Source organism: Macadamia integrifolia, unplaced genomic scaffold (assembly GCF_013358625.1).
Source record: "Macadamia integrifolia cultivar HAES 741 unplaced genomic scaffold, SCU_Mint_v3 scaffold404, whole genome shotgun sequence".
NCBI lineage: Eukaryota > Viridiplantae > Streptophyta > Magnoliopsida > Proteales > Proteaceae > Macadamia > Macadamia integrifolia.
In genome coordinates this window covers 217,298-230,516 of record NW_024870075.1, presented here as the reverse complement: position 1 = coordinate 230,516, position 13,219 = coordinate 217,298, and the positions used below count along the sequence as shown (strand labels likewise).

Here is a 13,219-nt window from a genome sequence, read left to right as displayed (position 1 = left end):
AACAACAAAGTCATACCATTGACCGACTATCACTTAGAGAATTATACCAAAAGGCTCTTACTACCCTTTGAAAATTTTGTATTTGAATGGACACCAAGTTTCTAGGACCTTTTGAAGAACTTAAAAATATCTCTCCTCTCCCCCCTTGTTGTCCAAGCCAATGAAAGGAAACGAGCTATAACTCTACCTGGGTGTCTTCATAGCTGCTACGAGCACTGTCTTGCTGAAGGAGGAGGAAAAACGTCAATTTAATATGTGAGAAAAGTCTTGGCAGACACAGAGTTGAGGTATACACTGGTTGAGAGGATGGCTTACACTTTAGTGATTGCAGCATGAAAGTTACGATCGTACTTCTAGGCCCATGTCATCACAATGCTAACCGATTAACCATTGAGGAAAATATTCCAGAGCTCCAATGCATTAGGCAGAATGATCAATTGGGCCATGGAGTTAGGGGAGTTCGATATCCCATTCCACCTAAGGACAACAATCAAAGCTTAGGCACTAGTCAACTTCCTGGTCGAATGTACAAGAGGAAAAGAATAGGACAAGGGAGAGCAGACACCACAGTTCGAGAGGGAACCCGACTAGAGCAAAGCAACACTAAACTCCTAGAACCAGTTTGTAGACAGGTCATTGTGCCCAACAAGAAGTGGAAATGGAGTGATCCTAATAAGCCCTAACGGCTTCAGGGTGCAATGTGCACTCAGATTCTCCTTTTAAGCATCTATAAAGAGGCAGAGTATGAAGCCCTCTTGGCTAGTATCAAGCTCGCAAGATCATTAGAGGTATGGCAGCTATCAATGTGTAATGACTCTCAACTGGTCATGTGTCAAATATCTGGGGAATATGAGGCCAGGCATAATCGAATGGGAGAGTATGTCAATATGGCGAAAGAACTTCTAGCAACATTTGAGACAGTGAGTATAAGGAGGATTGCACACACGGAGAACACCATAGCAGATGCACTGTCAAAGTTAGCTACATCACCATGCTCGAACATCACTCTGCTCGAACATCACTCCACCAATTTTTGTCGAAGTCATCACATACTCAAGTTTGACCAAACAATAGGTGATGCCAATCAATGAAGAAAGCAGCTGGATGAACCCCACAACATCTTATCTAAGGGAAGGAGTGCTGCCCCCAGACCCCAAGGAGGCTCGGAGAATAAAAAATTGTTTGACCAGATTTATGATAGTTGAAGATGGTTCTTTGCTCAAAAGATCTTTCGTTGGCCCACTCCTTAGATGCCTCAGTTATTGGGTCGTAGAGTACGCGATTAAAGAAGTTTTGATGAAGGAATTCGTGGGTAGCATCTTGGTGGGAGAGCCTAGGCTCACAAAATTTTATGACAAGGATTTATTGGCCAAGAATGACTAAAGACTCAATGGAGTATACCAAAAATTGTTCCAAGTGCCAGTACTTTGCACCAACTCCCTGACAACCCATGGCGAGGTTGAGCACCCTAATAAATCCAATACCCTTTGTTTTATGGGGAATGGACATACTAAGACCCTTCCCTATTGCCACAAAACAATGCAAGTTCATGATAGTAGCAGTTGATTACTTCACCAAGTGGATCGAGGCCTAACTATTAGCCACCATTTGTGAGGGTAGCGGTCCATGAATCAATCACTCTCTCCCCATTGGGGGAATATTTTCGTTCAGGCCATGTAGAGCCCTGCTCTTTAAACCTAGTTTAATGATCGGTTGGTTCAGTTTGGTCTTGTAGGGTCTGAATCAGAACGGATTGATGCTGGTGCCTCATGGTACATGATGACAAGGGTGACGTTGAATATGGGGTGGTCGGATGAGATTAAGCCGATACCCGAGATGATCTTCATACCTAAGCCGTGCCCTTGCACATATCATAAGGCCATGTATGAGTAAGAAAGGTACATTATCGTATTTGAATGATAGGAACTTGATCCACAACATGTGACGAGAGTGAAGTACATGTTATGACTCCATTTTCCTCTAAAATACAGTAAGGTTGGCTTGTTTGGCCAACTAACGGGTGTCACTGGTAGGTGCAAGACCCACCTGTTGGGGTATTATGGACCCCAGCATGCCCGGCATGGATAAGCATGTGTGTTTCAACCTCCTCAATGTAATGAGGTATTGTATGCTCGATGATGTCAGTTACATCGCCCGAAAACAAGATTTAATGTGTTTTCGTTCATAAATTGGCAAAACCAAATGAACCTTAGAAGATATTTATAACACTAGGGTATAAATAGCTTTGATAACTCTCTCACCCGCATTTATGATTTTTAGCAAAGTGGGTGAGAGGAGCAAAGAAAAGGAAGAGGAAAGAGGCTTACCCCTGGATCCCAGAGCCGCACCTCACCTTTCCGTCATCGAAATAGTGTCCGGTGTCTTGAGATCTACATTTTGATGTAAGTAACACCATAAACCCTTGAGATGTGATGAAACCCTCCTTATATATATTTGAATCTAGAGGATAATGAAGCCATTGTATGATTTCTTTGAAGTATTTGAGGAGGGAAACAAAGATTTGGTGACATTGAAGTGGCATTTGAGTTTTGGAAGACGATTCTAAGATTTGGGGTTTTTCCAAGTAAAGGTATGATTTCTTCCCCGAAATCTTATTGTTGTCTTAGATCCATGGTACAATCAAGTGGATGAAACTTAAAATGTGTGGGAATCACCCTATTGGGGTTCTTTAGCTCTACTTCTAGGTTTATGCTTTAAACACTTTTGTAAGTTCTTTTTATTCAATTAATGCAAGTACTTTTGTTTCTGATTCAGTTTTTTATTTTTATTGTTTAAGCAATTGAAGTTGTAATTTTCAAGTTCTAGTTCTGAGCTTAGTTCTAGGTGACAAGAACAAACTATGAAGCATGTCTTTCAAGTTCCATTTTTTTTTTCTTTAGATTTGTTTTCTCTAGTACTAGAAATTTCAGATTTGGTTTATTCCAGATCTGGTTTTTAGTATTGGTAGTATCTCAAATCGATCAAGTTTTCAGTTCAAGGGTTGAAGTTTAAGTAAGTAGGCTCCCTCAATAGTCTTCTCTCCCCCCTCTCATTCCCTCTTCTGACTACCCTTTCTTTCTTAATTTAGGATTTTAATTTCAATCGTTACATTATTGTTATCCCTTTCCCCCAAGGTTCATGGTTAATGTATGTGTTGGCTTTGCCCCTCCTAGATATGGAACCATCAATTTATTGCTTTTATTTTAATTGTCTCCCTTTGCTTAAAGCCAAGTAGAGTAACCCTTGTAAGAGTGACTATCTGGTCAAGTAGGAAAGTTCATATTATGATGCATCCCTCGGACTAAGTAGAGAAACCTACTTGTGAGTCTCTCTCTAGCTTTATCCTCTTTCTTTTACTTTATTTTTATTTTAGAATTTTTTTCTTTATTTTTTTTTTCATGGATTGTTTATTTTCAATTATTTATTTATTTAATTTTAATTTCGTGGCTTGCGTCTTTAAATTCTTAGATGACGAATGGTTAGGACGTTATTTTAGATACATATGTTTAGGACGGTAATTAGAATTAGATCACAATCATTAATCGGTTCACTTTTACATTATTAAAAGAAGTAAAAAAATAAAATGGCTACTCTCCCTGTTTTGACCCGTAGCTACACTGATCCGTACGCTTACGGTTACATTTAAAATATCAAACAATAACATCAAAGTTTTGCATGTTGAAATTGATGAGTTGGGCATCTTACTGCTTTCCACTGATCTCAACAATGCATGACCCATATATTTCCTTCAGCTATGAAATTTTACCGTAGGTGTACTAACTATCATCTTATGCTCTAATGTCTTAGGTGTCATGTCAAGTTTCTCTGCATATCTCTTTGATGCAAACGAATGTAAAGCCCCTTAATAAAACAAGACATATGCCGGTATACTTGATACAGGTAGGACACCTAATACAGCAATGCACATAAGTATAGCATGTCATCAATATTTACAAAAAGGCAATTCTCAATCTAAATCGTACCTACTACCACTTCTATGCTAGCTTCAGCTTCCTTAGCTGACAAAGCATACATCTTTCCTTGTGGTTGACTCCCTTGAGTCAAAGCAAGTCTGTACCCAGAAGGCTAATTAGCTGATATAATCCTTAGCAAAATGCCCATATGAATGGCAGTTAAAACAATGGTTCTACAAAGCTTGAACTGGAGTAGGAGCTCTTTGAGCATGACCTGTAGCAAGTGGAGGGCGAGGTGGCATAGTAGCTATGGGAACCGTACTGGTATTCAGGCAAAAAGATGTAGTACCTAGCCCACTAGTGGGTCGATGAGGATAACCCGATGGCCTGTAAGGCTGCCTGTATGAAGGTCTAAATCCGTATGATCCATAAAAATTCTTACTCGGGCCACCCGAATCCGCATATGGGTTCACTCTCTTCCATACTCTTGGTATAAAGGATGATTCACCTTTTATCTTATCTTCCATGGTTTTGGCCTTCGGTACAATCAAGGCATAATCGGTGAGTTCTTATGCCTCAAGTATCATGCCAATGGATACCTTCAATCCTTCTAGAAATTTCTTGCCCTTCTCTTCAGTTGACTTCATGTGAAGGGGTGCAAAGTAGAATAGGGCCTCAAACTGTTACTGGTACTCAAAGACAGACTTGCTTCCTTGAGTCAAGCCCAAGAACTCCACTTCCTTGCAGTCCCTAAAACTACGAGGATAGTAGTTTACTAAGAACAGTTCCTTGAATTGTTCCCATGTGGGTTCCGGGTGTGTAGCAAATAATATGGCTTTTGAGGCTTGCCACCAGGAGTTGGCCTCGTTCTTAAACTGTAACCCCGTACAAATAATCCTCTGAGCATCAGGGCACTCAATCACTTTAAATATCTTCTCAATATCTTGGATTCATTGATCCAACTCCAAAGGGTCACTATCCACCTTAGTGGATGTAGGTGGTGGATTCCTTTTGAATTACTCCACCACTCTTGTTGCATGGCCTACTGGCTGAAAATATGATAAATATGTTGGATGGTATGAGTAAGGAGGTGGCATCACATACGAAGGTGTACCCTGAGGTAGTATGGGTGGTGTACCTCCAACTTGGTTCTGAGGGTTGATGCCAGGTGCTATACCTCCAAGCTGTGCCCCAACACTAGGCCCTCCAATTAGACCTTGTGGAATATCTACCCAAGGAGAATAACCTGGTAGTACAACATACCACTACTGTTGCATAGCAGTTGTTGGGATTTAAAATGTAACCGCAAGCGTACGGATCAGTGTAGCCATGGGTCAAACACAGGGAGAACAACCACTTTATTTTTTTTCTTTTAATAATACGAAAGTGAACCTATTAATGGTTGTGATCTAATTCTAACTACCGTCCTAAACATATATATATATATATATATATATCTAAAATAACGTCCTAACCATTTGTCATCTAAGAATTTAAAGACGTAAGCCACGCAATTAAAATTAAATAAATAAATAAGTGAAAATAAACAACCCACACAATTAAAAAAAAATAAAAGAAAAAATGCTGAAATAAAAATAAAGTAAAAGAAAGGGGAGAAAGCTAAAGAGAGACTCACAAGTAGGTTTATCCACTTAGCCCGAGAGATGCATCATAATATAAGCTCCCCTACTTGACCAGAGAGTCATTCTTACAAGGGTTACTCTACTTGGCTTTAGGGAAATGGAGACAATTAAAATAGAAGCAATAAATTGATGGTTCTATGGCTAGGAGGGGCAAAGCCAACACATACACTAGCCATGAACCTTAGGGGAAAGGGATAACAATAATGTAACGACTGAAATTAAAATCCTAAATTAAGAAAGAAAGGGTAGTCAGAAGAGGGAACGAGAGGGGGGAGAGAAGACTATTGAAGGAGCCTACTTACTTGAACTTCAACCCTTGAACTTGAAAGCTTGGGTGATTTGAGATACTACCAATATTAAAAACTAGATCTGGAATAAATCAAATCTAAAATTTTTAGTACTAGAGAAAACAAATCTTGAAACAAAAAAAACTGAACTTGAAAAAAAAGATGCTCCATGGCTTGTGATCTTGTCACCTAGATTTAAGCCTAGAACTATAACTTTAAAAATTACAACTCAATTGCATAGATCATAAACATAAAAGGTTGAATAAGAATAAAAGAGTGATTGCATTAATTGACATAAAAAACTATTACAAAAGTGATTAAAGCAAAAAATAAAGAAGAACTAAAACTAAAGAGAGCGAGAGAGGGAGAGAAAGAAGAAAACTAAGCATAAACTATAAAGTAAACTAAGGAAATAATAATTAGGAGGGGGGAGGAAGGGGAATTTATAGGGCTTTTGTCTTGCCTCCTTCCTTCTAAAAGTCTTCTTTAAGAAAAAATAAAATAAAATAAAATAAAATATTGGTAAAAATCCTCATTCTCTGAGATATTGTGTGAGGAAAGAGAGAATCTGTTTCCAAAATTAACAAATTCTATTCCTTCCTTGCAATATTAACCCTATATCTTGCAATCTTGATTAAATCAGAAAAGAATCTCTGCATAGCATCTTCATGATCTTGTGAGGTGGCAAGGAGAGAGAATAATCGTCAGGATTTTGTAGGAGAGAGGATGTGATACCAATGAGTGGATCCCACCTTTGGACTGGTTCTTGATTTACTTTAAGCACTTTCTCTTGTAAACTTGGAAACTAAAAAAAAAAAAAGAAAAATAAAAGTAGTACTATCCAAAGTGGGGCAAAATGTACACTTATATCCTTAAGATTTCACACATTATTGTGCTCATCAAATTCCCCCATACTTGACTTTTGCTCTTCCTCGAGCAAGATAAATAAATAAAGAAATGAAAGAAAAAGCCTAACTCACTTTCGTAGGAATCACAGTTGCACTTAGCATGTGCAACAAGCCTTTAAACCCCTAAGTTACCCTAGTGGACGAGTTGTGTCTCGTGGGTGTTTGCAGTGAATATACACCTAAAATTCAGAATAAATAAATCTCAACCTTGGCTAAAGGTAAGGCTCATACCGATCCAGAGCAAATATAATTTTTCTTATAAGGGACCTCCACACTTGAACTTTTATTACCCTTGATCAATTCCAGGCACTAGCTTATTTCTTAATTTGGAACTCACCTCGTCTCTTCCAAAACAACCTTATCTTAAGGTAAAACCACTTGTGAAGAAATAGGGAACTAATGACTAAGGCGTTGAAGTGTTTTTTACCAAAACATATTACTAAGCATTAATGACATTTGCACATTTTTTTTCTTCTTTTTTTTTGCTTAAACTCTATTCCACTCCTCTACTTTTGGTCTGAATGACATAGTGGAGCAAACACCAGACACCCAAGTTACTATGTAGCTTCGCTTTTTGCATATGCCCACAAAGACAGTGATGCTAGAGTTCCTTCAGAAGTTTCCTCCCAAGGAATTTCGATCAAGACACCACGCTTCCAGAGGCGCAATGCCCTGTCTAGTTCCAAGGGAATCAACTCTTATTCTTCTTTATACCACATTTTATATTTCATTTAAAATTGTGCATTTGTCAACCCATGCCAAATTAAAAAGAAGGTCTCAACTCCAAATCAAAAGTACAAGGAACCCATAAACTTACATATGGTCCAACACCATAAAATAGGGGTCTCTTATTTTTCAAAAGAAAGTCATATCTCAAGACACAGGCTTGTTTCTTTCTTCTCAACAGGGTTTTTATATGTTCAAAATGGATACCTTAGTCAAAACTTTTATTTTCATACATCAAGCAACCGAATGGTATGATCATTAGCCAAAAGCCAAAGTAGGACTTCATCCTTTAGCAAGCTCAAAAAAAAAAAAAAAAAAAAAAAAAAAACAAATAAAACGAAGTGGAAAAAGCAGAAACTGGTTTCCCTCCTCCATACTTAAGTTATGCAATGTTCTCAATGCATGGAAAGAATTAAAAACGAAGACAATGCAAGGAAGTCATATCTTATTAAAAGTTAGTCATCAGTGTAAAGAGGTTCATGGAGATCCATGACCTTTTCACTACCAGTATTAGGAAACTCAAGGATTAGCTTTAAACACTGACCATTAACCTTCGAAATTACCCCTGTTCTTAGATTCAAAATATCCACAGCTCCATGGGGATATACATTATAAACAATAAATGGGCCATCCCATCGGAATCTAAGCTTACCAGGAAAAAGATGCAATTGAGAGTTGTACAATAAGACTTTATCACCAATTGCAAAAAATTTACACAGAATGTGTTTATCATGGAAAGCTTTGGTCTTTTCCTTGTAAATCCTAGAACTTTCATAGGCTTCATTCCTAAGTTCCTCCAACTCAGATAGTTAGAGCCTACGATGAATTCTCGCATCAGACAAATCAAAGTTGAGCTTCTTGATGGCCCAAAAGGCCTTATGCTCCAACTCAACTGGTAAGTGACAAGCTTTTCCATACACCAAACGGTAGGGAGACTAACCAAGATCGTTCTTGAATGCAGTCCGATGGGCCCACAAGGGATAAATGAGCCTAAGGGACCAATCCTTATGGTTGGGATTAACAGTTTTCTCCAAGATTTGTTTGATCTGCCTATTAGACACCTCCACTTAGCCACTAGTTTGGGGGTGATAAGGGGTAGATAACTTATGGGTGATCCCATACTTTTTCATTAGGGTCTCAAAAGGTCGATTACAAAAATGAGTACCCCTATCACTAATTATTGCACATGGTGCACCAAAGCGGGAAAAAATGTTCTCTTTGAGAAACTAGACCACTACTTTGTGGTTATTAGATTTACAAGGTATGACCTCTATCTATTTAGAAACATAATCAATAGCCAAAAGTATGTACATATTCCCAAAGGAATTAAGGAATGGTCCCAAAAAATCGATGCCCCAAATATCAAAGATCTCAACTACCAAAATAGGGTTGAAGGGCATCATATTCCTCTTATTGATACGGCCAAAAGACTGGCAAGCTGGACAAACCTTGCAAAATTCAAAAGCATCTCTAAAAAGAGTTGACCAATAAAATCTACATTGGAGAACCTTTGCAACAGTTTTCTTAGGTCCAAAGTGTCCACCACATGCATGATCATGACAAAAAGAGATAATAGAATGTTGCTCAGGATCAGGAATACATCATCGGATAATCTGATCCGGACATATCTCAAACAAATAAGGATCATCCCAGAAAAAGTGCTTAACTTGGGAATGAAATCTATACTTATCTTGAGTGGACCAGTGATCCGGAGTCACACCTAAAACTAAGAAGTTGACAATGTCAGCAAACAATGGTTCACTAGACACTGCAAATAACTGTTCATCTAGAAAGTTCTCGTTGACTGGAGAATCAACAATCAAGGAATTGGGAAGCCGGGATAAGTGGTCTGCAACTAGGTTTTCAACTCCTTTTTTATCCCTAATTTCTAAATCAAACTCTTACAAAAGTAAAACCCACCTAATGAGACGGGCTTTGGCATCCTTCTTCTGAACTAAGTATCTGAGAGCAGAATGATCAATATACCCACCACATGTGAACCAACTAAGTAAGACCGAAACTTTTCTAATGCAAACACAACCGCTAAAAATTCTTTTTCAGTGGTTGTATAATTGAGTTGTGCATCATTTAAAGTCCTACTAGCATAATAAATGACAGTGGGCAACTTATTAATCCTTTGACCCAAAACCACTCCTATGGCAAAATCTGAAGCATCACACATCAGTTCAAAAGGTTTAGTCCAAACAGGTGATTGATCAATGGGTGCATTGGTCAACTCTTTCTTAAGTTGTTTGAAGGATTCTAGGCACTCTTTAGAAAACTCAAAAGTTTGATCTTTGGCAAGTAATGAAGTGAGAGGTCGGGCTAACTGACTAAAGTTCTTAATAAACCTTCTGTAGAAGCCCGCATACCCTAGAAAAGATCGGACGTCCTTAACAGATTGAGGAGGTGGTAAATTATCAATTAAATCCACTTTGGCTCTATCTACTTTAATTCCCTCCTTGGATATTACATGGCCTAAAACAATACCAGATTTAACCATGAAATGGCATTTCTCCCAATTCAAAATCAAATTCTTAGATATGCACATTTTCAAAACTAGAGAAAGATGATGAAGACATTCAGAATAGGAATTCCCATGAATTGAAAAGTTATCCATAAATACTTCTAAGAATTTTTCGACCATGTCAAAAAATATGTTCATCATGCATCATTAGAACGTAGCAGGGGCATTACAAAGCCCAAAAGGCATACGCCTATAAGCAAATGTTCCATATGGGCATGTAAAAGTGGTCTTATGTTGGTCCTCTAAAGCAATTGAGATCTGGTTATAGCCGGAATATCCATCAAGAAAACAATAGTATTCATGTCCAGCTAACCTCTCTAACATCTTATCAATGAATGGCAATGGGAAGTGGTCCTTCCAGGTTGCCACATTAAGTTTCCTATAGTCTATGCACACTCTCCACCCAGATTGGACACGGGTTGGAATTAGTTCATTATTGGCATTGGGAACTACAGTCACACCAGACTTCTTAGGCACTACATGAATAGGGCTTACCCATTGGCTGTCAAAAATAGGATAAATTATTCCATGATCCAAGCACTTTAGGATCTCTTTCTTAATAGCTTTCATCATCATTGGGTTAGCTCTTCTTTGGGGTTCCGTGGATGGTTTGGAATCCTCCATAAGATGTATATGATGTTGCACAATAGAAGGGCTTATACCCTTGACAACAGCCATGGTCCAACCTAGGGCTTCCTTATTATCTTTTAACACTTTAAGTAACTCCTCTTCCTGGCTAGAAGTCAAATTTGAAAAAATTATTACAGGAAGAGTCTGGTCAGGCCCTAGGAAAGCATACCTCAAATTAGATGGTAACTTCTTAAGATCCAGCTTAGGGGGCTCAACTATAAAAGGTTTGGGAATAGAATTGGAAAGGGGTCCTAAGCGCTCCACAGGTGTGTGAAGACTCAAGACTTCATAAAAGAAATTTTCACTATCATCATCCAACTCATTCATACACTCTTGGAATTTTGAATCAAAATTAATATCAAAGTTGGTAATTAAATCATCAGAAAAATCCAAAAAATCCTCAATCATATTAATCTCTTCTTCCATATGTGGTTGCTTGCCTATCCTAAACATGTTAAACTCAATAGTTTGGTTACCAAAAGATAATCTTAGGAAACCATTCTGGTAGTTGATTAATGCATTACTGATAGCCAAGAATGGTCTTCCTAGGATTATTGGGATCTCATCCTTGGTTAACTCTTTTAGTACCTTTGCATAGGCGGGGATCTGGGATATGGCATCCAAAAGGGGATGTTCACTTCTACCTTTTTGAAGACTTCTAAAATTTTATCCATGGAAGCAGTCTTCCTTTTGTTTATCAAGCGATTAGGAAATCGGACAGGATGAACATAAGGACTGTTAGGGATTTTCCCATGTTCAGAAGAATCATTTTTGGTTTCCTCAACCAAATCATCTTTAGTTTTAAAAAAATCTTTAGGTCCATCAGACGAACCTGAAACAAGAGGCACACTTGTGTCCTCAACTGAAGGAGAGTTAACATGAGTAATAGATGAGAAAGATTTAGGAACGCTCTGTTGGTACTCTCTACCACTCCTAAAGGCATAAATAACATTACATTGGTTAGAGGGCCCTTGTTGGGTCTAACCTTGTACTATATTTAGTGGTGCATTAGTTGATGTTTGTGAACTAACAGGCTGATGATGCCAAGGGTTAGGCTATGGTTGACTGGGTAAAGTTCCTTTCTCCATCTCACGCATAATTGAGACAACTTGAGTGAGTTCTCTCGTAAGATTTTGATGGCTTGTCATGAGGAGGGCCATATTTTTTTTTCAAGTCACTTATTGTACTTGTCTCTCCAGTGTTGGTAAACCCAGGGGGTTGCTGATAAGATGATAGGAGAGGGGCCCTAGGAAAACTAGCCTGAGGTCCTACATTTGACCTAGGAAAAGTATATTGAAAAAAAGATTGTTGTGCAAAGGGAGGCCTTTGGAGTCCAAGTTGACATTGATTATGGAAATTGGAAGGCCCTGCTTGGTTACCCTGATTCCAAGAAAAATTTGGGTGATTTCTCCATCCTGGATTGTAGGTATTACTATATGGATCATTCTGGTATAAGACATTAACACTATCATTAGAAGTGCCCCTAGAGGTGTTGGGGCATTCTTCTAGGAGATGTCAGGGGGACTAGCACTAATCATAAATCTTAACTAAATTGACTGATGATGGCTCTCTAGGAACAATAGCTTCAATTCTCTTGATTAGGCTATCCAAATGGGCTTCCTTAGCTACTATCCCATCCACAAAATATCATTTTCCTCTTATCGTTCTTTCACTCTCTTGGGTTGATTCCCACTCACGAGTGTTTTCAGCTAAGTTAAGTAAGAATTTACATACCTTTCCTTCATCTGTAATGGATGTGAATCCCTCAGGGCACATAGAATTTATCATTTGTTTAGTTGGGTAATCAATACCCTCATAAATTATTTGCCATAAATGCTATAAGTCTAGGCCATAGTGAGGGCATTCTTGGAGTAAATCTTTGAATCTCTCCATAAGTTTGGAAAATGACTCACTAGACTTTTGCCTAAACTGAAGGATATCACTTCTAAGCTTATTGGTCTTGTGAGTTGGGAAAAACTTCTTAAGGACGACAACTGTGAACTGTTCCTATGAGGTTATGGAATTTGTGGGTAACCCATACAACCACTTCTTAGCTTGGTCTTTCAATGCAAAAGCGATAAACCTAAGCTTAACAGCATCATCAGAAAGCTGTTGGATCTTAATTAGAACACATACCTCTTCAAATTCCCTTATAAATAGGTATGCATCCTCAGAGGTCAACCCATGGAAGTGGGGCAACATAGTGATGTATTGAGATTTGAGTTCAAAATCATTACCCTGGGCTTGTGGTAGAACTATGCAGGAAGGTTGGGTTGTTCTAGCAGGGTAGAACCTATCTTTCAGAGATTTAGGTGAAGGGTTTTTCTATTGATCTCCCATATTGAAGGGTTTTAAAGAGAGAAAATGTATAGGGTCACTACTTATTGGATCTCTTCTTTCTAACCGATTCTTAGTATTACGTAGCCACCTAACACTCATGCAACAGAAAACTACCCACAACTAGAGTAAGATAAGCACAAAAGAACGGATAGCAAAATTTTTTTATGATTTTTTTTATTTTTTGGATTTTTTTTTATTTTTTTTGGCTTTTTGAGAGCTTACCGACAGGGATCCGGGGTTGCTC

At 38.3% G+C, this 13,219-nt stretch overlaps 1 non-coding gene across 1 annotated transcript; it reads left to right on the top strand.

The window, feature by feature from the left end:
• The first annotated feature begins 12,481 nt into the window (after nt 1–12,481).
• Nucleotides 12,482–12,588, top strand: LOC122068530. Its single transcript, XR_006137150.1, has one exon. It is a non-coding gene; the product is annotated as a small nucleolar RNA R71 (small nucleolar RNA).
• The last annotated feature ends 631 nt before the right edge of the window (nt 12,589–13,219 follow it).